The following is a 27,694-nucleotide window of genomic DNA, read 5'->3' as shown; positions in this document are numbered from 1 at the left end:
CTTCAGTGGACTTATTTTTAGTATATATTGTAAAGGATGCTTACAGAAGCGGGGGGGCGGAAGGGGGGGAAGTGAACCTAGGTCAGGAATGAAAATGTTTTGGGAACTTGTTTTGGGAAAGGCAGGAAGCTCTTTTGGTTTAGTTTATTGCTCATCTTCTACTTTTTTTCAAGCTGCATTATTGCTGTTGTACATGAATCCTCATGTAATATCATTTACAATATGCAAAGTCACTTTAACTGCAGCACTTCTTTTTACCCTAATGACACCAAATGCAAAACTGATATTGGTTCCTGTTAAAAAGGCAGCTAGAGTTAGTGGGATTTCATAGTCTCTTCAGATCTTGTGGATGTTCTAACTTTAACAATGAAAGCACATATGTATTATAAACACCGAGTTAATATAAAGTTAAATAATCACTTAATTCATTTTCAGAGCCATCTGGCTTTTTTCTCAAAGCTTGCCTTCCAGGCTGAAGATTATCTGGATTCTCTTTTGCTAGCCACTTGAGAAATATTTGGGATTCAGGAGACAATTCAGGAGACAGAACACATGCAAAGTTCTTGGAAAGTATGTGTCAGCCTCGATGGCTTCAAATGGAAAAGTCTGCAAAGAAATCTGACCAACACCAAGCAACTGTTCTGAAGAATGTGGCTTAAGGTTTTCAAAGTGCAGTCAGCCTGCTAATGCCTGCAGCTGTAGTGGGGGAGCTAACAAAAGCAGAGAGCAGACAGGGTACAAGGGGAAGCACTCCCATTTCATCAATTCTGCATGAAAAATTTCCCTTCATAATATGTCCAAATTGAAAAGTTCTTCACTCTAATTGACCTTAAATAATCACTGCTAATATAGAGATTTACTGACTGAAAATTACAGCCTCCATTTCTGAGATTTAGCTTTTCAACCATAGAGCCTGAGAATGAAATATGAGTCAAACTATTGTTCCCTGAGTCTAGAGTATTGGGGTACAACTATTTAGCTGACACAGTGGGAGGAAAGAAGTGTACTGTTACCTTGAATTTCAAAGTGGAACATAAAAATGAACATATCTTTCTGCAAATTCACTTTTACTGTAGCACTTCTTTTTACCCTTATGACACCAAAGGCAAAACTGATATTGGTTCCTGTTAAAAGCAAAGCCCTGCTTGTTGCACTTGCTATAACTTTTATTTTAAGCAGGGTAATTATAGAAGGCACACGTGGTGCTGCCCATATCTAAGGCTGCCCATGATTTCCCATAATAAGATTATTTTTCATAAAGATGTTTACATTATAGCATAAAATCTCAGAATACAGGAAAATACCAGAACTAAGATGAGGAGTGCATCTTTAAATTACCTCCTTTCTCCTTGGTAGCATATATTATGTCATTCTCTTCAAATACTTTATCATAAACTTCTATGAGACTCCAGTCTTATTCAGTATAGAGAGTAGACCATTTTCTGGGCTTGAAATGGACTTGTTTGTTGAAAAAGACTTTTGTCCAAGGCACTTGTTTCAGAATTTAGTTGGAGAACTAACGTGCCACTGGGTTGCAAGAAGAGAAAAGAGGGGTTTGCAATTAAACACTATCAAATACTACATGAGCAAATGCTGCCCTTCATTACCACACTCCACCATTATTCAAGAATGTCAGAAAAAAAAATACAGATTGTTTCAGTTCATGAATTTCTCTATATCACCTCAGAGGCATAGACTCATCTACAATATTCCACGATGTTCAGAGCATCACACTGAGTATTTGAGGAATCATGCAGCTCACCACCTGAGCCAACCTGAAATATACTCCTTTCCCTCCCTCAGGGTCTTGTCAGAAACCCAAGTTTTTCAAAAGAGTTTTTAGTAGACAGAGTGGAAATCTCAGTATGTTTAAACTAACAGTCTACACTAATTTATATGAGAAAATCCCCATGCGTTTGTTATGACATTATGTTGTTGAAATTGGCTTCATACTACTATTTCCTCACCCAGACATGGCAACAAATCTTCTGAGTCCCATGGCTTTGACACCTTACATAAAGAATTCAGGGTCAATATGATGGAATATATGACTGTGTTAACTCAGGACCATTTCCCTTGACAAAGTTGTGGCTAGAGAACTGCACTTTTCACTTTTATTTATCTAACTGATAGTGACGGGGAAAAAAAAAGAAAAGGTAACTGATGTTCTAAGTAGAGCATATGCATCAATTTTCATATATAAATGTGAAATATTCTCAGAAAAGAATGTAATATAGAGTGTTTGTCCAAATTAAATTCAACATAATGTGGACATAAATTGCAGTGGCAAGTGACACTAAAGGAATAGTGATAATTCACTATTGTAACATTTTACAGAAGTATATCATGCTTTAGACTGCTGTCTGGACAAATCTCTTCTTACAAAGATACTTGAGTAATCTCCTTGGAAGTGCATCATCTAAACCAAGTAATATGAATTTGGGTTACAAACACGAGCTGTTCTTATCTAGAACTTAAGGTCAGTAGCAGATGTTACACATTCCTATAGATGCATGCCCAAAGACAAGGACTTTATTTTTTTTTAATGGCAGAAATCTGTTAGCTATTCTTGCCTTATCTGCAACAGCTGAGCAATCTTTCAGTGCCATGAGGAGATTGAAAACTTGGCTCATATCTAGCATGGACAAGCTTGCCTTAATCACATTGCTCTTTTATATGTGCACAAGGACATCAACATTGACAGTGCTACAGTAAAGCAGCCCATTTGCTGAAAACAACTGTCAACATTGTCATGTTTTTTGGAACCTTTTATAATATGATTTCTATGACAAAGCTTATGTAATTCAGTTTATCAGTTGCAGCAATCAGCTTCCATAAAGGGGATATATGGAAAAACATACCGGAGATAGATTTTCTATTACTTGCTCCTACATGACACTCTAAAGCAAATGGATTAGAAGACAATACAAGATAAATGAACTACAATGGGGCTTCCACCAGTCCCATTTAAAGCAATTTTGAGGTTTTACACAAAAAGTTGCAAAAAACAAAGTAAATATATTTTGTGTTTGGTTTAAAATTCTGGCTTTTTCAAAATTCATTATACATTTTTATTTCCATACTAATCTTGCCATTGAACCTGTAAAGGTATTCTTGAAAAAAAAATCATAATTAAATTATTTGTGGTGCTAATTGATACCTGGGTTTCTAATAATTCCAAAAAGTAAAACTCAGAATAGGCACCAAACCTGTGAGAGAAATGTTATTGAGGATTACACTAATTTAGACTTGAGACTGGTGCCTAATCTATGCCTATACCAGCTTGCCAGTTCTTGGCTCTTCCAGCACCTCTCAAGACCAGTCTCTCCACATCTGTCACTTTATAAGTTACTGGACTGTTGACACAAATCACCAAATGGCTTTTGGCATCCTTGTCACCACAACATTTTCATCTTGCTATATTCTGCTTTCATACTTTTCTGGAAGTATTATTTAAATATATTATAAAATTAACAGTATTAAACAGACAGAGTTTTATTAATGACAACATGAAAGTACATGAAATTATCTCCTACCAAATTTCATCCCACAAGCTTAATGCCATTTCTGATTACCCAAAGTCCTTATTCCTCCATCTTGTCTTATAGAAGTGGGTTTTTTCTCCCTTTCAATCAACCACTATTCCTAGAGATCCATAAAATAGCATGTAAAGAAGAACTGGGTAAGTTTGAATGAGATCCTGTCTCACATCTCAGATAGGTTATGAGGATCGCTCTGAATTTGTTCCTTTAATTTTCTTCAAACTGAGCACTAATGTTGTGGAAGCTGTGGGCCTCTGAACTACTGAATTGTCCCTGTTGAATGTTAATGAGGGCTCTAAATGATGCCATTAACAATAATTTTTTCTATATCATCTTAATCACAATTTCTAAAGATGTCTTTTATATATGTATTAGCTGTCGATGCTCTGAGATATTCCAATTCATTTTTAACAGATATTTGCAATGCCAGGGAGATAACTCAGCACAAACTGTGCAATTACTGTTATTTATCTTGAATTAAAGAGTAGGAGGGGGGGAAAGGAGGGATTGTGGGCATAATATTCATTAGACCCAGAGAGTTTCATAACTCTCAAGAGAATCTAGTGCACACTGTCAAAGTGAATGGTGACTCACAGTTAATCTGGTTGGTGGCCAGAGTCTACACATAGATCTCTTGCCCACAGCCCAGGTTATTCAGCTGTATAAAAAGCATGAAAGCATTATTATGGCTTCTGCAAACACTCAAAATCATGGTTATGGTTTTGCCATGCAGGGGAAGCATTAAGTTACACAGAGTTGTATATGTGTTGCTCTGAGCTAATGATGTAATGTGTTTCTAACTACTCTTAAAGTTTAGAAAAATTAAAATAGTTAATCTTCATGATGACAAAAGGAAGCAGGAAAATAAACTGACACACTTGAATGAACTGTGAGGAACTAAAATGCACAACATGTGATAATGTCATGACTCTGTGTTACTGTGCGTTTCTGGGCTGAAAAGATATGGCTTGATGGGTAATTTGTCATGCTGTGCAATAGAGAACAACAGTAAAGAGACTTCAGACAGAAGAAAATTACACAAATAGTAGGGTGGAAAGGTATAATTGGAGATGGCAAAAATCTTAAAGAAAGACATTTAAAATTACTGTATTGACCTACTAAATGCACTTGGGCATGGAATCCCAGCCTCACAAGAAGAGGCATTAAATGATTGTAGGCTGTGACACTACTACAGGATAACGTCAATCTTATGGAGCTATTAGAAGATAAATTAAAAAAAAAAAAAAGGCAAAAAAAAAAAAGCTCCAGAAAAGTTTTAGACTGACTAAAACAGATCCTTGTTTTGCCACTTGCATGCACAGCCTGAATAAATAGTGAACTTACAAGGAAAAATTTACCTACAGCCAAGCTGTATATGCAGTAGTATCCAGACTCATCAGCCAAGACTTTGCTGCCTTCCCATGAACTGCACCACCAGGATGTGTGTCTGTAAACAGCCCTAGTGACCTAAGTGAGTATTTGCTGCTATTTCAGATGATTTGTCCACTTGCCTTTAAAGAGAGAAATTATGCCCAGAGATAACAGTGCTCACTCCAAAGAAGCCAGCAGAGGCAAGGGTCAGCAGAAATGCATCCATTTCTGCTCAACATGTCCATTGTTGTTCAAACTCTTGGTCCTTTAGCAAAAGCTGTTGAGAATCATAGAAGCATAGAAAAAAACCACCAGGATCATTGAGTCCAACTCCTGGCCCTATGTCAGAAACCCCATGAATCTCACCATGTGTCTGAGTGTTGTCCAAACACTGCTTGAGCTCTCAGACTTGATGCTGTAACCACTTCCCTGGGGAGCCTGTTCCAATGCATGACCACCTCTGGGTGAAAAGCTTTTTCCTGATATCCAGCTTAAACCTCTCATGACTTATGACATTTCCTTGAGTCCTGTCACTGGTCACCAGAGAGAAGAGATCAGAATCTGCCTCTCTACTTCCCCTCATGAGGATGCTGAAGGCCACAATGAGGTCTCCCCTCAGTCTCCTCTTCTCCAGGTGTCCTAGTTCAGCAGGAGGGACCAGTTAACACTGTGTGGGGGTGATCAAAGCTGTGTATTCTACCCCCTCTATTCATTCCCCAAGGTCAATGGGCCATTAGCAGCAGCTGCCCAGGGAGCCATTATCACTTCACACCCAGCCTGAGGGGGCGGAGCTGCTAATGGGCCATCAACAGCTCAACATCCCCTGGCTCCCAGAGTTAATCACCCATTGTGTGAGTCCCCGCCCAGGGGGAGGGACTGAGAGCTCCCTGAGGGTACATAAGGGGTGGGTAAGAAGACCTCGGGAACCTCTCGTCGGATCCAGAGCAGCAGCAGGACCTTGACAGGAGGAGATCCCCGCTCTCGCCCAGACCACAGCCCTCGCCTGCACCAACAGGGTTTTCTTTTCCTTTTGCTCTGGACTGGGGGGAGCCACAGGGGTCTCAGCACAAGGGCAAACAAACCCCCTTGGGTTTGTGCCCCAGGACACTGGGTTACACTGCTGGGGTATTGTGAGTTAAAAGCAATCTCCCTTGTGTGTCAGTGTTGTTATTGTAATATTATTATTAAATTTTAGCTCTGACTTATAATCTCTCTTGTGGTGAGTTCATTTCCCCTGCTGGTTCACCTTTAAACCAGCACACCAGGTTAAACAGACCAAGTGAACTCAGCTGCTCCTCATAAGGCTTCCCCTCCAGTCCCTTCATCATCCTTGTGACTCTCCTTTGGATGCTCTCTCATGGCTTCATGTGTGTTTTCTATTGCGGTGCCCAAAACTTCATATAGGACTCGAGATGTGGTCACCCCAGCACAGAGCAGAGCAGGGCAATCACCTCCCTTCACCAGCTGCCCATGCTGTCATTCATGCACCCCATTAAGAAGTGTTAAGACACTTCTCTCCCTGGGACATGGAATCTTTTGCTATAGGGACAAAATCAGGTGCCTTTCCATAAGGTATATATAAATACGCTTCCTTTTCTCCTTTCTCTTCTCATACAGTCACAGAACATCAGTGAAAGTACACTAAAGGAAGCAGAAAGAGACCTGCTTTTCTTTTTGATTTATTACATACTACTTACTCATCTTGGAAAGATGTTGCAATCTGAGCCCTTCAGAACCATTAGGGTGAAGAAAGCTACCAAAGAGTGAGATTACTGACTGTTCTGTATCTCCATGAATGTGAAATGCTTGTATTACTAACCACCTTCTGAAATTCACTGAAGCACTTCTGCATACACAAAAAATGCCACCAGCACATTAATAGTTTTGTGTTGACTTTAGGAGACTTTTGATTTCAATTTCATATCTGCATGCTCTTTTATTCAAGACAAATCACAGACTACATCTCTTTCTCCCCTCAGGGCTACCTGAAACTCCAGAAAATCATCCTAAAATGAGCTTTCCAAGGTTCCCTTGTTGTGAGTACAGCATACTGGCACAACAGGGAAAACCTTGCTGAACTAACAGTTTCTCAGGTACCTAAAGTATTCACTCTGTGTGAAGCCTCAACTACAGAAAGACAGAGCAGATGCAGAATGAGGCACTATCCCATTGCAGAGATACACTAAAACATTTTGCTACCAGCATTTTGGCCATAAAAATAAATTGCCAAAGGTGTGAAACTTCAGGTAGCCTGCTGTCAAGCTAAACAAACAATGAAGCATCCAGAGACTCCAACAGCAATTGTTGTTCCATGACTGACATGCACTATTCAAAAGGCTATTTGCAGTGCATTTAAATATTAATGAAGAGACTGCTTCAGTAAAAAAAGTTTCTGTTGTTTGTTTATCAGACTCCATTTGGTAATAGTCAGAGTCTTGTGTGATTCTGTGGCAATTAAATATGCCAAAGAATCCACCCACTGCTGTAGATGTACATTAGGGGATGCAGATTGTCATCTTTAAAACTAAAATAGGACTTTTTTTCCCCTTTAGTAGCAAAGAAAATCATCCAGATGTTAACTGAAAAAAAAGCCTTGTGGAGATATATGCCCGAGTTTGCAGGCACTGTAACACAATGGCTCTAATAGACATGAACTGCTCTTTGATTTTAAGTGTTAACTAAACCAGAAAATTTCGCAGACATTATTTAAATGGTCAGTGATGCTAAATATTTCACAGCTGCTTGCTATCCTAATCTGCACTTCCCAAACCATCTTCATATTCTTGCCAGATTTGATGAATTTCTCCATATCTACCCTCAGACCTCCTGTTTATTGGGTTGACAATTCTTGGTAACAACATTGCGGTCTGAGGCTTGCTTAAAAATGAAAAATTAAGTCTGGCATAAAATCAATAGCATGCAATATAAGATTAAATTATATAGAATGCTGAATTCATCAAATCATTTTTGGTAAAGCCTGCAATTTTTTTTTAACTTACTTGCAGTAGTGCCTGAAATCTCAATCTTTTGCAACACAAAGCGGCAACAGAATTTAGGTCAATTGAGCTGCAGCATAAGATAGGGTCGTAAAGAAAGGATATCAGAGCATGCCAGCTGAAAGTGACTGTTCCGATCCAAATCCTTGTGTAAAATAGTTACATTGTGCTCTTGTATCTTACCCATTTCAAAGTCTGTGTGCTTTATTGAAATTTCCCAGCTCTGGTAGATGAGTATAAAAGTAACATAACACTCAGGGCATCATCTGGTGTAAATTAATGTCTATTTAGAGGGAGTGAAGCCAGTTGCATTGGGCGAGGATTGGCACATTGGTGTAAAATAATTCCTAATAGCAATCTTATATTCAACCATTCCCAAAGAGGTAAGAGGCCTTATCCTTGTCCTCACAAAAATTTAAAAAAAATAAATAAATACATAAAAAACCAAACCAAAAACCTAGAAAAACTCCTTCCTCGGGGAATGGCCTATCCTTGAAAGTGTTCAAGGTCAGGTTGGTCAGCGCTTGGAGCAACCTGGTCAACTGGAAGGTGTCCCTGCTTATGGCAGGTTGTTGAAATGAGGCAATCTTCAAGGTCCCATCAAAACCAAATCATTTTATGGTTCTATGACTGATTGATTCCTTGAGCTTACTTCTCAGTAAGCTAAAAAAGCCACAGTTCATCAATCAGGGGCATTTCCCTAAGTTCTGCTTTTAGGAAGAAATTATTACTCATCAAACTAGAGAAAGAAGATAGGAATGAGAGAGACAGTTGATTCTTGCCAGAGTACAGTCCTTCCTTTGACAAGGTGAAGGTCATGGCACAGTTATGTAAAAAGGTATGCTTCTGGCCTGATTTATGTAGTCATAGCTTTAGGAAGAAGTCATGAAATATAACCTTTCACAACTCTCACAAGGAAATTTCAGCTTAAAATGTAAGACTAAATACTTTATTCACTGTGAAGTGGGCCTTCATGCTGTATTTAATATCAGAAAACAAATTCATATAATTGACGAAAGTGGTAAGAAAACTTCGATGTTCATAGAGCAGCTCTGATTTTGGCTTTGCTGTTTGTTTGGGTGGGGGCAGAAGTAAGATAATTTTTACCTAAATAAATCCATCTTGTTACTTTAAAAAATAAATTAAAGCAAAACCGGAACCTAGACCAACAACAACAAAATCAAAAAACCACAAAAACCAAACCAACAAACAAAATAAACAAAAAGCCCCCCACCTGTTTGCAGTTATGAGCTGCTTTTATATACTCATTCAAGGCAACAGAGAACATATGGGATTTGAGCTTATTTCACACTATATTGACCATATTTATGGGCCCTTACCAGAATGGTGGCAGTTTCAATACTATTAATTTTCATCTGAAAATGGAAAAGAGCTATTGCTAACTAGAGGGTTATAAATTGATGTAATGGATTTATACCATAAGTAAGCTGTATGTTCAGTAAAATAATTGCACCAACCTCTAAATTATTCCTCAAAAAACAGCATTTGCAAAGTGCTTTGTTTTTTCAGCAGCATTCCAACTCCCTTTCTCAACCAGGTACACCCATAGCCATTGCCCAGAATGATTGCAGGAGGAAACTAAACTGAAGCTATTTCTTTCCTCTAAAGGATGTCCTATGACATTTCATAACCTGTGATTTCAGATATAGAGTATGGAGCCCTGAAGCTCTCACAACTATGCTTATATGTCTCTAGGTTTGCATTTGCAGAACAAGTGGGTCAAATCCATCACTCTGTCCTCCGTAATTCATTTGTGACAAAAGCAAATGGGCCCAAACCATACTCCAGCACATCTAATTTTTCCTTGAGAATTTTCCTCTCTTCTCATTGCCCTACCATTTCTCTACACTAGGAATCTTATCGAATGATTGGCCTAGGCAAGATACAGAAATTGTGACTGCTCTTCTGAAGTGTAAGGTGATCAGGATCAGAAGGTCCACTTCAGGCATGTCTGTCTACTCATATCTTTGTAGGCGAGAAGGCTGCCAGCTCAGCAGTATTTTATCCAGGTCACCAAAAACTTGGATTTCTCTGACCGTGTAATTACAACACTCTGTGTTTGGGAAGATCAGCTGCAGGTATAGAAGCTCACCATAAGAGGAGGCACTTTTTTGATGCTGTGTCCTGGGAAGTGGCGATATCTTTCCACCACTGATGCCATCAGAAACACCAATCCCTGCTGTTTTATTTCTTCCTTTCTGTTATTCAACTGTTGTTTTATCTGTGCTAGAACAACAAAAAAATTTCCCCCAAAATTAACACTGTCACCTGGACCTGTGCTGGGAGACAATGAAGTGACTGGTGCAGGTTGTCCCCTACATGTGCCTCATTTCTTCATTCTGCTGCCATCTTCCTCTTGTTGAAGAAAACTCCCTGTAGCTCAATGGAAATGTGCAGTTCTATCAGCAACACACATTGTATTTTCCCTAAATTTGTTGATGAGGTTTGAAGATGAGTTTGAAACAAGATGAACAGAGAACCTTCATCAAATATGTGTCCTTCCTCCCTCAAAAAAACCCAAGCCAAATTCTCCAGCATCTTCATCTATGATCTATACTCCATTTCTATGACCACACCTGCAAAATGAGGATGTTTGCCACTTTCATTTGTAGTGTCAACCTAAACTCATCCTAAGTCCTAAACTCATCCTAAACTTAGGACCACTATGAGGAAAGGTAGGTTAGGCAGAGGCATTTATTGAATTCTACTTCTGCAAACATTGATACAGGAAAGACAAAGGAAGAAGCTGTCAAGGTTCTGATTACCTTGACAGGCTGTAGTATTCTAATAAGCCTCCCCAGCACCCATGCCCCCAGACCCAAGAACTCCCTTAAAGTTCAGTCCATGATCTTAATTAGTTGAAACTATGTTTTAAGTGTAATTGTCTCTGGCTGGACTAGACTTTTCTGTGCATAGCTGTCTGCTGTTCAAACAGGCCCCTGCTTTGTCACCAGTCCCATCTTTGCCTTGCCACCTGGATGGACCAATAAGCCTCATCTCAAGTCCTGTCCCTGATCCACCTCCTACTGGTTCTGACTGTGCTGCCAGAGTGACCCTTGGACCTATCTAACAACTTCACCCTGTGCAGACTGTTTGGACTAATTGTAATTTTCCAGTCTTCATCTGGACCATATGACATTCCTTTAAAATCTAGTTAGAGAAGCTCATCAAAAAGCTAGAAGACTTAATGGCCAAGAAATATTCACCCAAAGTGAAGTCATTAAATGACCAAGTAAGATGATCACAGTATCCTCCAAAGTTTCCATTTTGTGTATCTTATCTGATTATTTCAACAGTTGCAAATACTACTATAATCACTCCAGCTTCGTGGCAGCTGATGTGCTATACATGTTTGAGAGCGTAGTATCAATTAACTGTGTTATCTATAATACCATATCTGCAATTATTACTAGCTCACAAGTTATCATTAATGTATTTGACAGTGTTTTCCAAAGTAATGCTTATTTAACATTTATTTAGAGGTTAATCAAAATTCCTAAGACTGCCATTTATTATAATCTGATTTTGGATAATTGTTCAAATCAGTGGCTCTTAGAGGCAGCAGTTTTGTTTCAGTCTCAATGAATATGGTACATCAATGCCAAAAACAAGAGAGGATTAGAATTATATTTGTGTACAGACTAGTGGCTACTGTAAAACTCAATTCTTTGAAATATCTGAATTCTACTAGAAATTTTTCTGCCTACTACTTTGGAATGCTGGACAATGCTTGCCACTATCCTAAGAGTAGGAAGGTGGGACAAAGAGAGGAAGTTAAGGTAGGGTTAGCTCTCTGTATTATTTCAAGGAACAGGAAAAAGAAGTAATGGGAAAAATAACAACCTCTATATTTATTCTTTAGTACTAAAAATTGTGACCAAGCAGGTAGAGAGCAGACAGCAACTGGAACATCTGTTCATACACAGTGCAAACCTTTCACAGTTTAGTGTGCACCCCAGTAGCACTCAGATTCTGTGTTAATGTTAAGTCCAGTTCTTAAAATACCACAAATATCAGAATTAGTTGCCATGCAGCTCTAAGCAAGTTGGCTCTATGGAGATAGGCATGACAACAGCTTTTGATCACCTTCCCTCTTTGGGGCCAGATTTCCAACTAAAGTCTCATACAAGCAGACACAACCTTGTATTCCTCTGGCAAACCTCCTTGGCAGGCACATTATTCGAGCAGGCACCAGGTACATTCCCAAGACTATCTCTGAATTTCTTCCATTATTCAAAAATCTAAAAGTATTAGCAATTCCCAAGTGAAACAACTTTACTATATTCTTAACAGACATAATCTAGAAAACCACTCCTCCTGTTCATTTCAAGTTACTGATAAATTATTATAGAATATCTAGCATAAGGCACAAACCCCCAAAGTGGGTAAAATTAATTAAATTGTAATGGTTGGCATTTGACTGCTCACAAACAATGGAAAACCTCAATGTTAATCAACCATGGGTATGCCTGTGGTACCAAACCCACCTAAAATAACAGCTTTTCAATCTAATATAGTATAAAAGTTCTAAAAAAAAGGACACCCATTTTCCAGTTTATTAGTAAGCATCTTTTGTAGTCACCAGGACAAATGCATAATAAGTCTCTTATTTATTGAATAGAACATATTTTTAAATTGAAGCTTGCATGAGTTTGTGAGACAACAGCAAAATATGAAAAATGGTTTGCAGGAAGACTGGTTGAATCATTTTTATATGAAACTGGGAATGTTTAGTCAAACCCCTTATTCCACTAGTCCTTTCCAATGTTTATTATAAATATCCCTTTTCAAATAATTAATTTGACAATATTGCTGATTTGTAATAAAATGTTTTAGTTCTAAAATCTTGTAACATTTTGAGGTTACATTTTGCTGTCTATGAATCACTCCCTATCATATTTATTTTTCAATTCTTGGGCAACTACACTGGCAATGACTAAGTAAAACAGTCATACAAAACAGCAGATCAGTCTGTAACAAATCATACTTTGGCACAGAAGGTCACTAATAATTTATTACTTTAAAGTAACTTAAAATCAGCATAACTGTTTTGCAGTAAACATTCCTGGAGAAGCTCTTTTCTTTTTCCTCTCCTGACAGAATCCTGAAGAACTTTTAAATTAATGGCATATACGTACCTGAGTTCCACCAGACTACAGCTACTCACATTATTTTCACTCCAGTAGTATAGATGCGGCCACATCTATTCCAGAACTGCTTTTGGGGTTTTTATTTTAACGCAGAGAATCTACTAAGACACACTCATTGTGAGTTTGGTGTTTACAGTTCCTGAAACAATACTTCTTATGGCATCAATATGTCATCTAACAACTGTGTGTGAATCTAGTGTGGCTGAGACAGTGCTATGGCTTGCACAGAGGCTGCTCAGCATGACACCAAGTTTGGGTCCTACCATGCCATCTCATCCCTTATTGCCTCTGTGTGCTTTGTATATTCACTCATACAAGCACACTGGCTAGGCAGGATTCCTACGTGTGCCAGAAAGTACTTCCTCTGCCTACATTTGTGACTTCTCACCATAGCTTCTTCTAAATCTTTTAAAGAAAATCTACAAGTAGAGGCATTTGCAGTACTTGTGTAGGTATGTATGCAGCTCTCTCAGGCAGAGCATTTCAGCAGAACCAGTAACTCACTGCAAGGTCAGATTCTTCTCTCTCATTCATACTTCAGTCTACCCTTCCCATTCAGTGCTTTTAATTTTCCTTCCTAAAAAGTTGTTTTCATTTTAGGACATAAAAAATAGAAAAGTAGAGAGGCATGTTCCAAAGTTTTCTTTTCCTCCTATCCTCAAAGACGTGTTTTTTCCCAAGAAATGTTGGGCCCCATGATCCTTGAGGCCCCTTCCAACTCAGAAGTCTATGATTCTATGATTATCTTTTCTCCTTCCTTTAGATACATTTATGCTTAATCTGACTGTTTCTCCTACAGGTATGTATATGCTTATCCCTATAAACAGCCTCTGTCACAAACAGGATCACTCCTACTTAAACATCATCTCTTCCCTCTGTCTCTTTCACTACCTCCTCTCTCACTCTGTATTTACTCCATTACATATTTCTGAAGTATTATTTGCAACTTTATTCATAAAGTTCTTCCACTTTGAATTTTTGGTTCCCACAACTGCTAACAGCCACTTAAGTGGACGAGCACCTCACCTTATCTACCTTAATCCTGTCCTACACCCTTTTCACAAAATGGTTCAGAATGCTGCTGCTAAACTTGCCCTTTCCCTCCAACACTTCTACTGTCTGTATTTTTCAATTTACTCTTTGTTCAGTGAAAAAAAAGAATCTTAGGTCCTCTTCTGTCTTAGGAAAATTTATATAACATTGCCCTCCATCTCGTTTGCCAAAGGTATAATTACATTCTTTCTGCTTTTGGATTCTGCACAGTGATACAGAAGGGCCACATACAATTTCACATATATATTTAATGCTGTATTGCACCTATTTCAGTAAATTTATGAATGGGAACTTTCACACTCCATCGCCTAGCTCTGTTTTCAGCATTTCCACTCATTTTCAACACCAAATTTGAGGCTCTTTTGCTGTGTATGAGTTCCTCAAATGTAGCTGCTTTTCAGTCAGTCAGATCTTTTTATCAGTCCTTTTCAACTGGGTATACTTTAAGAATGGAAGAGTCAGAATTTAAGGCCTGGTATTTTTGCTCTGATGACTTCAAAATAACGAGGTCCTCTTTGGAGAATTCCTTGTCTACATTTTAGTCTGCTGATGCTACTTAAAAGCCTTCACACAACTCAGATCACTCTTGTTGTCACACCAATGCTACCTACTCCTTTGCCATATTCCCCATTTTTTCTTGTCCTTTTTTTCTCACTTATTTGCATTTGATCTATACATTCAAAAAAGCATTGAATGAGGCTTTATTTTTCCAAAGAACATCCAAATAGATGGTGCTAGAAAAGTGATCTGTGAAGAACTAAAATAGTAATAATAAGTTGGGCATATGATGATCTAGAGTTGTATAATATGCCCTATTATCATACGATCTGTGCAGTTTTGTCATAGCTTTTTAGCACCTGAAAAACCGAATATAGGCCAAATGTTGTATCTCTATTTTACGTGATGGAGAAGGGAGACAGATTTTATCTGCAATATGCTCAGGCTGACTTTCTAGCATTTTGGAAGTGATTCTTTAACAAATGCTAGGGAAAAAAGACATCTTGGATTAAAAAGCTAAAAATCACAAAGCTGAGAACATGTTACTTAGATTTATGTGCCCAAGTGATACCACTACCAATATTCTTCATCCCTTTCTTTCCCTGAGGTCTATGTCTAGGAAAAATTGAATTTTTGCCAGTTACACGGAGGAAACGGGGCATGCTTTCCCCATTTCAACATAGCAGGGTCAGGCTCAGCCCTCACTGTATTTTGCAGTGCATCTGAGCAATTCTACCATTCAAGAATGTAACTGAAATTTTATTTGTTCAGGATGATAAGCAAAGTCAGAGCCTCCTGGTCTATATCACAGAGGGCTGAGCTGAGACTAGGCTCTTTCTACTTCCCCAATTAGTACCCCAGCAACCTTGTAGCAGGGTCAGGCACATGATGAAAGGGAAATGAGAAAATTGTCGTGTGTGCTGCATCCTTCTCTGAAGGCTGAAAGTTTCACCTCTCTAATATGCTTAGCTGGCGCAGAGTAAAAGTTCTTGAGAGCAATCACAATCCTAGGTCTCATGTGGCAATCTGCAGAGCAAATGGGCAACCCCACAGACAGATTACTCTCTGAGGATTTCACAGTGGGTCAGGCAGTTTCAACTGGCCTATCCCATACTCATTCTTAAATAAAACCTTTACACATTGGTAAGTGCATATAAATAAATTAAAGTATAAACCTAGTATGGAGAATCTGGCATGTGAAAAGCAACAACTTATACCATATAGAAAAGTTTTACAGAGTTTTTATGCAAAGCCTGTTCCAGTCTAATCAGGGGAGAGATCATTTGTGCCATCTGCACTCAGCAGGGACTGCACTGCAGAGACAACATGTCAAATAAAAACTGTAACAGCGGTAAATAGATATAATATGCAGGGATACAAACTTAGCAAACCAAGACTCTAAACCAGTTGGACTTCAGTGAGAACTACTGGATCTTTCCAGACAGAAATGTGTTTTTCTGATACCAGTAGTAATTAGCAAGGTATTTCTCTGTCATAGTCTGGCTCTGGTGAAGAAAATGTTGTCTATAAACAAAGTTAAGACAGGATTTTAATAAACACATACAGGATGTTAACTAATTGATAGTGATAAATCATTTTCATACTTTTAAAATCAAAGTATGTTAAAAGTGTGCATCAGTTGTACCAATTAATAGGTGGAATTCCAAGAAAGTTTTGATTTTGAGCCAGAATGATAGTTTTTAAAATAAACCATAGTTCATGTCTATGTTTCTTTCTCTGTATTTAAATACGGAGACATAAAATTCTTTATTTTTCTTAGCTCTATGTTTTGATATTTTAAGTAAGTCATGGGGCACACATTTTAATAGGAAAATTATTATTTTATTTTTCATTTATTTTTGTGTGAAAGCATCTCCTTTATTTTCAGTCTTTAGGTTCAGTTTCAAGATGACTGTTAGGATCTTAACTTCTGTGACCCACTAAGCAGTGACATAAGTGGGCATGAATGTTGCCAAGAGAAAATAATCTACTTGCTTTTTACTTTTTCCTATTTCTTTTTTAGAAACACAGAAAATCAGACTAGTTTAACACAATTAAAACAGCATCTAAGTCTGATGGTAATGTGAATTATGATCATTGTTTTTCAAGCAGTAATGGATAATGAAAAGCTTCAGAATTTTCATTCATTAGGACTTTCAGAACATTAATTTTAATCTCAGAATAATAACTGATAGAAGGCTTCAAATAAAACACTTGAGTTTATCAAATATGATGAAAGCACAAGATCTTTATTATGACAGATATGAACCCCAAGAACCAAGTTTTGCAAAGGAAATAATAAAAACACTTACTTATTCAGTACTCAGCTCTTAAACCCTGAATAAGAGAAGTACATACTGAGAGAGATGTACTTAAAATGTTTCCATAGATACAGGATGATGCCAATAAGGTTGATGTTTCTATCTAAAAGGGTGGTCCTGCAGAGGCATACAGCATGCTGAGTGGTTGTTTATACAAATGAATAAACAGAAACCTTAGTTATCCTACAAAGAGCTCCTGACCCACACTTTTTCTCATTACCTTTTCCACAAAGAACATTTTGACCTTTTAAAACAGTACGTTCTAGCAAAGTACAGTCTTTTAAAATTTTTGCCTTAAAGTTGTTTGAGTTTATGGCATAGTTTTCAAATAGAGAAAATGGAGTACTCTAGGTATGCTGCTACCAATCCTGGCAAACCTATGCTGGTGAGTCTGTGAGAAGACACACTGATGCAAATTACATCTTTCTACTTAAATTACCAGAAGCCACTTTCAGGAAGGAAAAAACAAAAACCAAACAAAAAACAACAACAAAACAAACCAACCAACCAAACCAACCAACCAACCAACCAAACAAAAAAACAAAAACAAGGGCCACATATAAATTATAAACCCTTACCTCAATCCAATAAGGACAACATCTAGTTTTGATCACCTCTCTCAAAAGAATCTCACTTTACTTTAGCTCCCATTTTAAAAGTGGCTGGTTCCTAGATTACCACTGCATAAGTGCTATGAACATGCAATTTTGACACCCTGTCTCTCAACACTGCATGCTTTCTAATTTTGAGAATGAGATTAATACCTCCTATTTGAGATGTTTTAGTCTTCTAATATTTCTTTGGATAAAAGAGCACAATGAGTTAGTGAAAAGAAAGGCAATCAGCTTTAAAACTTAACACAATTTAGTAACATAAACTGAAATTTGTGTGTGCTACATTCCCATTTTTAAAAAAGTCTCCTTTCAGACACAATTAATAGAACAAAGCCTCATCTTCTTCAGAGATTATTCTTGGAATACTGTAATTTTAACGCCTATGCAAAGGAGGATATCTTTTTGCCATGTACAAGCTATTTGGCCTTCCTTCTTCTCAAAGCGACTCCTGGGTAAGATGACCAAGTTGATATTTTCCATTTGAACTCTCAGTGTACTTTTGAAGGGGGATGGCAATACTGTGTTCATTTGTCAGCACTGACAAAGGTCTGCTTGTCAGTGATACCTTTTACAGCTAAATTTACTCGAGAGTGACAGAAGCAGGTGCACCTTGGCCTGCCAGACACTTGTGCGTCTGCATCACACAGCCTACAGGTCAACATCCAAAGAAGAAAAAGCCCTGGTCTGCAGAGCAGAGGGTGAGTGAGGCAAACACAACCCAAACTGGGGGGCTTCTCTTCAAAGCCAGCTGGTCTGGCTTTATTCTACAGGATTTTTTTTACCTACCTGTTTGATCAACAAAGCCCTCAGCAGGTGCTGACGGGTACAACTTCCTGGAGAAGCAGAAGAAGGGCACTGGTGAGTTTTAATACGGAAAACAATTAAAAATGATTCTTATGACTTCAGGGTGTTCTGCTTGTCATAGCGCTGGGTGATTCAGCTCCAGGCTCGTGGTTATGCTCACAAAGCTTTCTTCACAAGAAAGCAGATAAGTTTTGTAGCCTGCTTTGCATTTTATTTGATATGGTGTTTGATTTTAACTTCTGTTGCCAAGAAAAATTTCTTGAAACTGATTGGATATTTATAGTTGGTTTCTTTCAAACTGTTTCTATGATTCTGAATGGAAAGAACATAGAGGATTACACGTTGGAACAGCAGAAGCCAGACAGTGCTGGCTGGGGGTGTACTCTGTGCCCCCCTCTGCCTGCTTTAAAACAAATGAGTTATCCTGGTAATTTCCAAATAAATCAAAATGATTCATTGTCTGTAGACTCCTCGTGGTATTTGGAGCTTCAGCAGACATTTTGAACCTTAGAAACTCCATCTGAACATCAACTAGGGTTACTTTGAAATAAAAAAGGAAGTGAAATTAACAAGGTTTAGAGAATTTTACAAGACTTGATAATCAAATGATTATCACACAGAACTGTTGCATTACACTAAGTGAAAACGTACCTTGTAAAGCAGAGGCTACATGAGAGCACTGCTTGACATTATGCTTTTTAAAGACATCATGAATTTACACATTTCCTTATTTTAAACCCCCAAATTATGCCTGTTTGTTTATTTTTTAATTTGCCTAAGGACTTGTACATTAGACAATGGAGGGGGAAAAGATTTATTTTCTCTAGAATGATAAGATTTCAAGTGATGTGAAAATGCAGGAAAGTGTGTCCATATGTTACAATAAATATTTTGGAGGATAGTAAATTATTTTTATTATTATTTCTATTTCAGGGACTCTTTCTTTTGACTTGGTTTTGCAGTATTCATTACGAATTGTAGTGTTAAATTGAAAACATTTATTTAAGCAAGTAAGCAGGCAGCAAACTTGACCGTATGAATCTTTTCAGTAACAGATTCCATATTCTCAATTCGCTGCACACCATAGTAGACACTAATGGATGAGCAAAGGGAATCATACATCAATATAGAGTTAGACTATTTCTGCCATGGATATACCCCATATGTGAAAATAAATGATTTATCAGTAGTGGATAGTCTAAGATTAGGCTGAATAATAATACCTCAATAATAACATTTTTTAAAATCCTTGATCTTTGATTTTGTTTTTGCTAGGCTTCTTGATATGGAACCAGTACAGTTGACAGGAAACTCCTACCTTGGTGAGATAGATCAGGCATAATCCTCATCCATTTTCTTCATTTTGGGAGACAACAAAAGTGGAGAAGAGATTATCTTGGTTTCTGAAATGTGCTATATGAAAATAATCACAATTTTGTTTGCCAAAAAGATATCCTACCATAAGTGAGAATAAAAGGCCAGTAGAATAAACCATTACTAATCAAAGCATAAAGTAAATCTCTAAATATAAAAGATACTTTTTCAGATGAAGCATGCGTATAGAACAAAGCAAACCCTCCAAAACTAGAGCTGCCCTTAAACTGAGCAATGCCTGTAAAACTTCAATGTTTCACACATAGCATTTGTAACGTATGGAAACCAAATCCTCTAAAATGTCATTAAACCCAAATACTGTTAAATCCAAAGTCAGTAAATAGTAATGGCAGTTCCTGGACTTAACTAGTCATTGAACATACCACACTAGTCATGAAAAACATTGGTTTAGGGCCCTTTGTTCTGTACACTGTAAGTTCATCAGTATTTTACTGTGTTGATTTGAAAGGCTCAGAAACAGTAACTAACGTAACAAACTCCTGGATAATTTCATGAAATTCCAGTTAAGTTAGTCTTTATTTCACTGCATTTAGGGAAAAGAGTATTTTGTAAAATGAAAGGTCAGTATAAGATGTTTTATTTTTCTAGAAAAAGATGGTTTAATGTTTCAAAAGGTGGAGATTACTCACTAGATAATTTATACCACTAAATTTAAATGAGTGCCCTTTATTGGTCTTTCTGGTTTTTATTTTTCTCATCATCAGACTTCAGCACATTAAGTGAAATTCTAAAATATTTCTGTTATTAATGAAATGGATCATACATTCTTATATTTTTCTACCAACTACTCCCCATTAACCAAAAGCTCTGTTGTCTGTTTTGTAAACTATGACAATTTATTCTACAACTATATTTTTTCTTTTTATTTTGAAAAGCTATAGTGTAGCTCAACTTCCAACCACATGTTTGGTTTTTTTCCAATAAATCCCAGCTTTAGTGTCAGGAAAACATCTATATTCATTATTTCATGGTGCTTATAAATAAAAAGGGGATTTAACCACAAAGTTTTGGCAAAAATTGGAATTTAGTGGCTCTGGGTTGTGCTCATCAAGTTAATTCACAGCTTTTCATATGGTGTTACATGGTATTTTCAAGGTATCTTTTGCCTCCTCCTTTCACTTATGCTGGTAAAAACTGCATTGTTTCCACTAAAGGCAATGAAGTTGCACGTAAAAGTTAGATAAGAAGACTGAATGCATGATAAAATTTCAGGGCAAAAGTAGGATGAATTGTCTTAATTGCTGCTTCACACAAGAGCGTTTAAAATATGCAAATTTTCCATTTCATATTATAAAGTGTAAGTATGTCCATATAGATATAGATATAGATTTGTAACTATTTTCCCCTTGGTACAGCAAGCAAAGTCTTATTCTACAAAATACATATAACTTTTTTCATGAGCTTTCAGTAAGTAATGTTTTTGTTCAGAAATTTATTGGTTATTAGTCTGAGATGGTCAATCTGGAAAGCAAAGGATCAGACCATGTTAGGAAGCAGTGGAGAATTCTCCACCTTGCCAGTGACCTGGCAATGTACAGAGCCATTGACTTGCCTGGGGGAATCAATGTCCCTGAGCTGTCCTGGTGGCTGCAAAAGGTTGGCTCTGCAGCCACACCCCACCACTGCACCCCACAGTGGCCCATTCCCCAGTGAAGACACCATCAGCATTCACACAACACTCCCATCACTGCTCATAACTCCTCCCTACTATCCCATTCTAAAGATGCTTTTGCTCTGTACATTAAACAGAAACAAGGTAATAAGGAGAGGTCTCAAAATATACCCGTTGTCACAGTGTACAGGTACACAAACTGTTAACAGAGTTGTCTTCTCCAATTACACTACTGACAATTTATTGCAGTCAGATATGCCGTTTGTTCCTTTGAAAGCAACTAGCAAAGTCTGAAAGCACCACTTAAGAAATTTTCAACAAAGACAAAAGCAACAGTGCTTTCTCTGCATAGCTCTAAAGGCACTGGATTCTAAATCAAGTCCAATAAATACAGCTTACAAAGAACTGAGGTATATACCTTAGACTAAGGTATATAAGTTTGCTGGAAGCATGTAAAATTATTGCAATGATAATAATTGTAAAAATAAATAAAATAATACCCAGAGCAAATGAAACGATCATTACAGCTTTATCTATATCTACATAACATTACAAATATATATAGCATTATAAATCTATGTCTAGAATTACTAGTTCTACATATATACTTAAAAATTCTGCTTATGGCACATGAAGCACATGAAGAACAATATAATGTTAATGTAGCTAATGCACCTTACCCTGAAACATACAATCATCTGTCAGGGCAAAAAATCAAAAGCTGAATAGTATGATATACAGCTGCTAAGGATTAATCCTGCAAAACAAATCTTTCTGCATCTGGGTTGCTGATTTTGTCTTCTATTTTGTTTGGGGGTTTTAAAATAAAAAAGCTCTCATTTAGTAATTTTTCTTTCTCTCTACTTTCTTTTATTGCTATAACAATGCCAATATGGAAGTATAAAAAATGGATGCTTCCTATAGTTTTTGCTATAGATATCTGCAGCAGTCATTCTTTTCCTTTGCTTTCTGAAGTGGAAGCAGGATATTCTATACAATATAAATACATGCAAATAGCCCTTTTCCTAGTATTGATCCATCTCCTAACCTTAAATTATTGTAGAAAGAATGTTTGTTAGCAATAAATTATTATTGTGTTTGATAATTTTAAAGAAAGAGTATATCAATGTTGAGAAAAATATAAGACTGTGAAATCATCTACCTGCCTATCAGGAGATAGTTCCTACCCTTGGAAAGATACAGCTGTCTACTGAATTTTAGTCCTTGCACTAAATCAGTTAATCAGCCATTTAATGCTCCATCACAATCTCAACACAATGAGATTTTGGTTTATATTCTTCCTCAGTAATACAAGCAAGCCAACTCTCACTTAGAGCAAAAAAAGCACTTGATTCCCTTGCTCCTAGAAGAAACAACTCTTTAAATATCTTTAAAAGTATCGAGTTTTATCTGCAAAAATAATGTGGGAACTGCTAGTTGAATTTCACATTAATCCACCACTAGAAACAGTCCTCTTAAATTATTTCTGCCTGTATGTCTTTTGCCTCATCTTCCCTCACATAAATATCCAGACCTAAAAAGACCCTTTGGTGTCTCCTAAGAGCTAGAAAATTTTATAACTCGCTTCCAAATATGTATCTATTCCCCAACTCTTGCTCCTTTAGATGAGCTACAACCAAAAGCACAATTAAATCACATCCAGAGATAGAGGCTTTACAAGCACAGACCTTCCGACTGCTGTGGATCTAAAAGGTCAAAGACAAGCACTAGTGACACCATAACGTATTTATTTGTTACCGAGTGTAACTAAAGAGGGTAACAACATATAATGTCAGTTCAAGAACTTTCAACATGTATTGAATAAATTGAATGTTTAACAAAAAAACTCCTGATCTTTTCTCTGTATGGTTTTTAGCTGTCTGACAAAAGTAATAACCCCAATTGCAGAAACTTCAACTCAGTAATCAGGTCTCTTCCCTTTTAACCATGTCAGGGTAGCTATCTGTAGCATCACTGCTGAATTTGGGTCTTGCTGGTCTGACTGGTGGAGACTTGCAGAACATAGCAGACCAGAAATGGGAACTTATACCTGTCTTCAAAATACAGGAGCTGTAGAAAGATGCTCAAACTAGATCATAAAGCAAGAACAGAAATTTCAGACAAAATACATCCAAAACAAAATACATATCCAAGCATGATCTGAGACTTGGTTTCCTTTCAGCTTTAGTAATATCAACTATTTAAAATGCTTCCATGGAAAGAGTTCTAAACAATAACATCACACTTGGCGGCTCATGGAAGTTTCAAATAGATAAGCAAGAGTGGCACAGTTACATTCAAAAGCTTACCCAACTATTGCACAATTACATTTTATGGCCACAGAGGTTATGAGGTCTTCTGCACTTATCAAGAGAGCTGTCAACCTTCAAAAGGCCTCCCTAAAATATCTAATAAAATTTTTATATTAATTAGTGGTTTTATAACAGATATTATTATTACAGTAGCACTCAGAAGACACATTTATGGCTGAGCACTTGTGTTTGGAGCTGTTCAGATGTAAAATAAAACTACAAATTTAGTACTGAAGAGTTTGTAAACACCTAAAAACCTATGCATTTTCCTAATGTCCAGAGAATAAGCTATTTTTTTCCTGATATCTGCACGCAAGCATATCTGTATAAAAGAGTTTCCCAGCAGAACCTTCATCCTCTCATTCCATGTACTAATCTATTGCTCTTCTCTTCTATGGTCAATTTGTGCTGCAAATATCATACAGCATATTCTATTAGAAAAGGTCAGATCATTGACCATCAAAATTTGTCCAACTCTGGTTCCATAAAGTGGTATGAAATCTAGAACAGAGACAAGTTATCAGAGAAACAGCAAAAATCTGGGTGCTATTTTTTGTATAGCTCAAGCTCTAGTCTGGAAAACTGAGAACTCGTTTTTACTGAAGCGGGGGGGGGGGGGGGGGCGGTGCTGGGGAAGAGTGGGGTGGGGTGCAGGGAACAGGTTAGGAATACTGCAACAGCTGCCTTACACGTGCTACATTGGAATATGTATAGCTGGAATAGGAAACCATAGTGGCTTTCAGCAATGGCAGATGAAGTTGACCAACCTTTTTTCCCCCTTGGAACATTTGAGTTTGAATTTTGTTTGAATTGTGGCTAGAGGTCTATCCAAAACAAATCTCTACTTTGCTTGGTCCTCAAAATTACCATGAATTTCATTGTCTTCACAGATGCAGATTCTGATCTAATTTGTAGCAGCTGCAGAATACTTAATTAAGCATTTTCTGGCCATCTATGGCTGTCTGCTTCTGTATCGCATCATCACGCAGTGTAAGATAGACAAAAGCTTGAGTGTCACACAATTAGTAATGGAGGGCAATCATATTTTTTGTTTTGGGTTGAAAATTTTTTGGCAAAATATTTGAAAATATCACATACCTTAGTCAGGCAATTCCATTTCTGGAAAAGAGAAGGAATTTGCAACCTTAAAAAAACCTTTGCATCTTCTCCTCCCACCCCCCCAATTTTTCACAAATGAAAGGGAATCACAGGGAGATTCTTCTTATTCAATGGAGGGCAGTCACATGGATAAAAGTGGCAGCAGGAATAACAAAGGTGGTTCTTACTTAACTACTAATTCTAAAACAATTCCTGGGAATCTTTCCTTTTGGATATAAGGAGGAGGAACTGCCCTATCAAGAACTTCTTTAGAAATACCTAACTAATGGTGAAGAGATTGAAAACTTCTAAAGCTGCATAAATTAACAATTAAATACAAATTTGCCTTAGTTTGCATCAACTCTAGAGTCTCTGAGAGATAGCTCTTCCATATTAGCAATTGAGTTGAATAAAAAAAGATATTGTATATCTTACATGAAAGTTGTGTAATAATCTAGAGACGTTAATCATGGTTGTATTAAACCTTACAATAAATTACACTTCCACCAAATGCCTTGCTTTAAAAAAAAAAATAAATGAATGATTCTGATGCTTCTGAGGCATATGAAGATGCAGAATAATCAGACTGATGAACAGCAGTTTATGAAAATCTTCAAATACATTCCTGTACTCAAATCCTATTAAGATGGGGAATTGATTCCAAATTTCCACTCTAAACTCACATTTGATCTATTTTTATATTTTTGCATAGGAAAGAAAAGGTCCATTTAGCTTGAAATTTTACTTAATGAGCTTTATGTCAGAAGAGATTGGGGAAGGGGTGTAAAATTTAAACTGCTTACTGAGGTTTTGAGTTTGTCTGAGACTAAATTTTGCTTGCCAATTTCTGACTAGCACTGAAAAACTTCAAAACCTTTGATGCATTTCTTTCATGCAAGTCTAGACTCACATTTTTTGAGTCCCTCAATCTCAGTGGGGGAGAGGTTAGTAGGCTAAATTTTTCCTTTAGTTATACTTAAGTAAGATCACCAACTACAAGAGTTATAACCCTAAAATACATATGTGTATATATAAACTATGTACATTTGGTGGAATGTTGCCATAGGATGATAAGGACATTTGAATGACTTAGACAGTGACTGGTACAGAACTGGAGTTACAGCACACTCAGATCAATTCTGAGGCAGAAATAGGATATGAGTGGCCACTGACATAGGGCTGACCTTCCATTTTAGTCACTGATCTCAACCTGTCAGAGTACACTGGATTGTAATAGACTTCAGGGAACTTTGGACATGCCACATGAGCTCCACAGCGTCCATGTTTCACACCCAGCACAAGATTTAACATTTCTACAGCTGCTAACTTCCTTCAGATGCAATTTCAGTCACATTAAAAAAATATAAAAATAGAAATAAAAATTATATACCTTAAGTATTACCTATTTCTAAAATGCATGTGTGGCAAAAAAAAAAAAAAAAAAAAAGTGGTTATCACTAGGCCCAGATCTGATTCTAATATTAGTTTGTGTTGGCATTCACAAAGTAATAAATACTATTTTACACTTTATGGGGCAATTTAAGTAACGCACAATATTTCAAATAAAACATATTTGACTATGAAGAAGTTATGTCCTGTCTCTAGTTTGAAAACAGTTTAAAAAGAAATTAAAAAAAAAACCCAAAGCGTTACAGCAAAAAGAATTCTTGGATAAAAATAATCTTTGGGCAGTTGTTTATGAGATATTTAAAGGACAATATCAACTTACAAACTAAAGTTTCAGAAATTGCCCTTGGTAACAATGAAACACTTCACATTACTAGAACTGGATAATTTTAAATAAACAAACCCCCTTTTTCCTTGTTGACTTAGAGCATTTGGCAACATTTTTTCCTCTACAGTCTCTTCCCTCCAAAGGCCCTTGAAAATATCAGTAAGGGACCACTAAAAATATATTTTTTTAAAAAGGGAATCGGGGAGAACTGGAAAAACAACTTTCAAAAAGGCTGGAAAGTAACAGATAATGACCCAGATTAGTTGACCTCCAAGTCCTCCATCGAGGACTAGCACAGACTTAGGATGCCTTTCCAGGCCCTGCTACACCTCTCACTCCATGGCTGCAAGTCTGCCCTACCGGACACCCATCAGTCCGCGTCCGAGTGCCGGCATGTGCTGCTGGAGCTTCACCAGCCCAGCCCCACACGCAGGTGCACTCCAGCCCTCCCTGCAGCCCCTGCCCCCCGGCTCCCACCGCCCACCCTCCCACTCTTTCTGCTCCAGGGCAGCCCCTGCTCCAGGCTTTGAGCAGACTCAACCTGCAACCCGAGCATGCAGAGTTGTACTTCACCCTCCCAAACCAGCGACATCCACGCGTTCCAAAGGTCGGAGCGGTGGGCAAAGGCTGTGGACAGGCTCCGGAGGGGCCTGATGGGGCAGTTCCCCGAGAGGCAGCCTTTGGTCAGGACTTCCCAACCCTTTCCTGTCCCGTCCCAAAGAGCCTTTCTGGCTGCCCTTCTTCAGCCGCAGCAGGACAGCCACCGCTCCCGCTCCCATTGCCCGCCCTTCCTCCCCGGGACCACCCGCTCCGGCTTCAGCGGCGCCCGCCCGGACTCATACCGCCCCCCGCGCCGCCTCAGCGCCTTCCCGACGGATCCGGGAGGAGGAGGAGGGGGCGGCGGCTGCCGCAGCACCCGGCACCGCCGGAGCGCCCCCCCGGGCCGCTGGCAGCTCTGGAGAGATCCCCGGCTTTCCGGCAGCTCCCTGCCCCTCACGGAAACCCGAGGCCGCGGTACCCGTGGAGATGGGGCCGGGCACAGGTGCCGTACCCGCTTCTGCGGTGCCTCGCCTGCTACCGCAGCCTGAGGGACATCTTGGCCCCTAGAAATATCTCAATAAACAAATGAAGAGAAGACCGGGGTAACAATGTGTGTGCAGGTGCGAAGGGTT

The 27,694-nt window shown here is 38.0% G+C and overlaps 1 long non-coding RNA gene across 3 annotated transcripts in view; it reads right to left on the bottom strand.

The window, feature by feature from the left end:
- Positions 1–27,480, bottom strand: part of LOC139684994 (uncharacterized) — an 83,608-nt gene extending 56,128 nt beyond the window's left edge. The window contains exons 1-4 of one of the 3 annotated variants that reach the window (XR_011700013.1): positions 27,365–27,378; positions 24,788–24,808; positions 19,689–19,726; positions 18,353–18,399 (exon numbers count right to left, since the gene is read on the bottom strand). This is a non-coding gene — a long non-coding RNA (uncharacterized lncRNA). Of the gene's footprint in view, positions 1–18,352; positions 18,400–19,688; positions 19,727–24,787; positions 24,809–27,364 lie in introns of all 3 variants that reach the window. The other 2 variants (XR_011700015.1, XR_011700014.1) reach the window with 2 other exon arrangements.
- Between the last annotated feature and the right edge of the window lie 214 nt (positions 27,481–27,694).

The sequence above is a fragment of the Pithys albifrons genome, chromosome Z, assembly GCF_047495875.1.
Source record: "Pithys albifrons albifrons isolate INPA30051 chromosome Z, PitAlb_v1, whole genome shotgun sequence".
NCBI lineage: Eukaryota > Metazoa > Chordata > Aves > Passeriformes > Thamnophilidae > Pithys > Pithys albifrons.
Note: the sequence above shows the minus strand (reverse complement) of the source record. Positions and strands in the feature narration are given on the sequence as shown.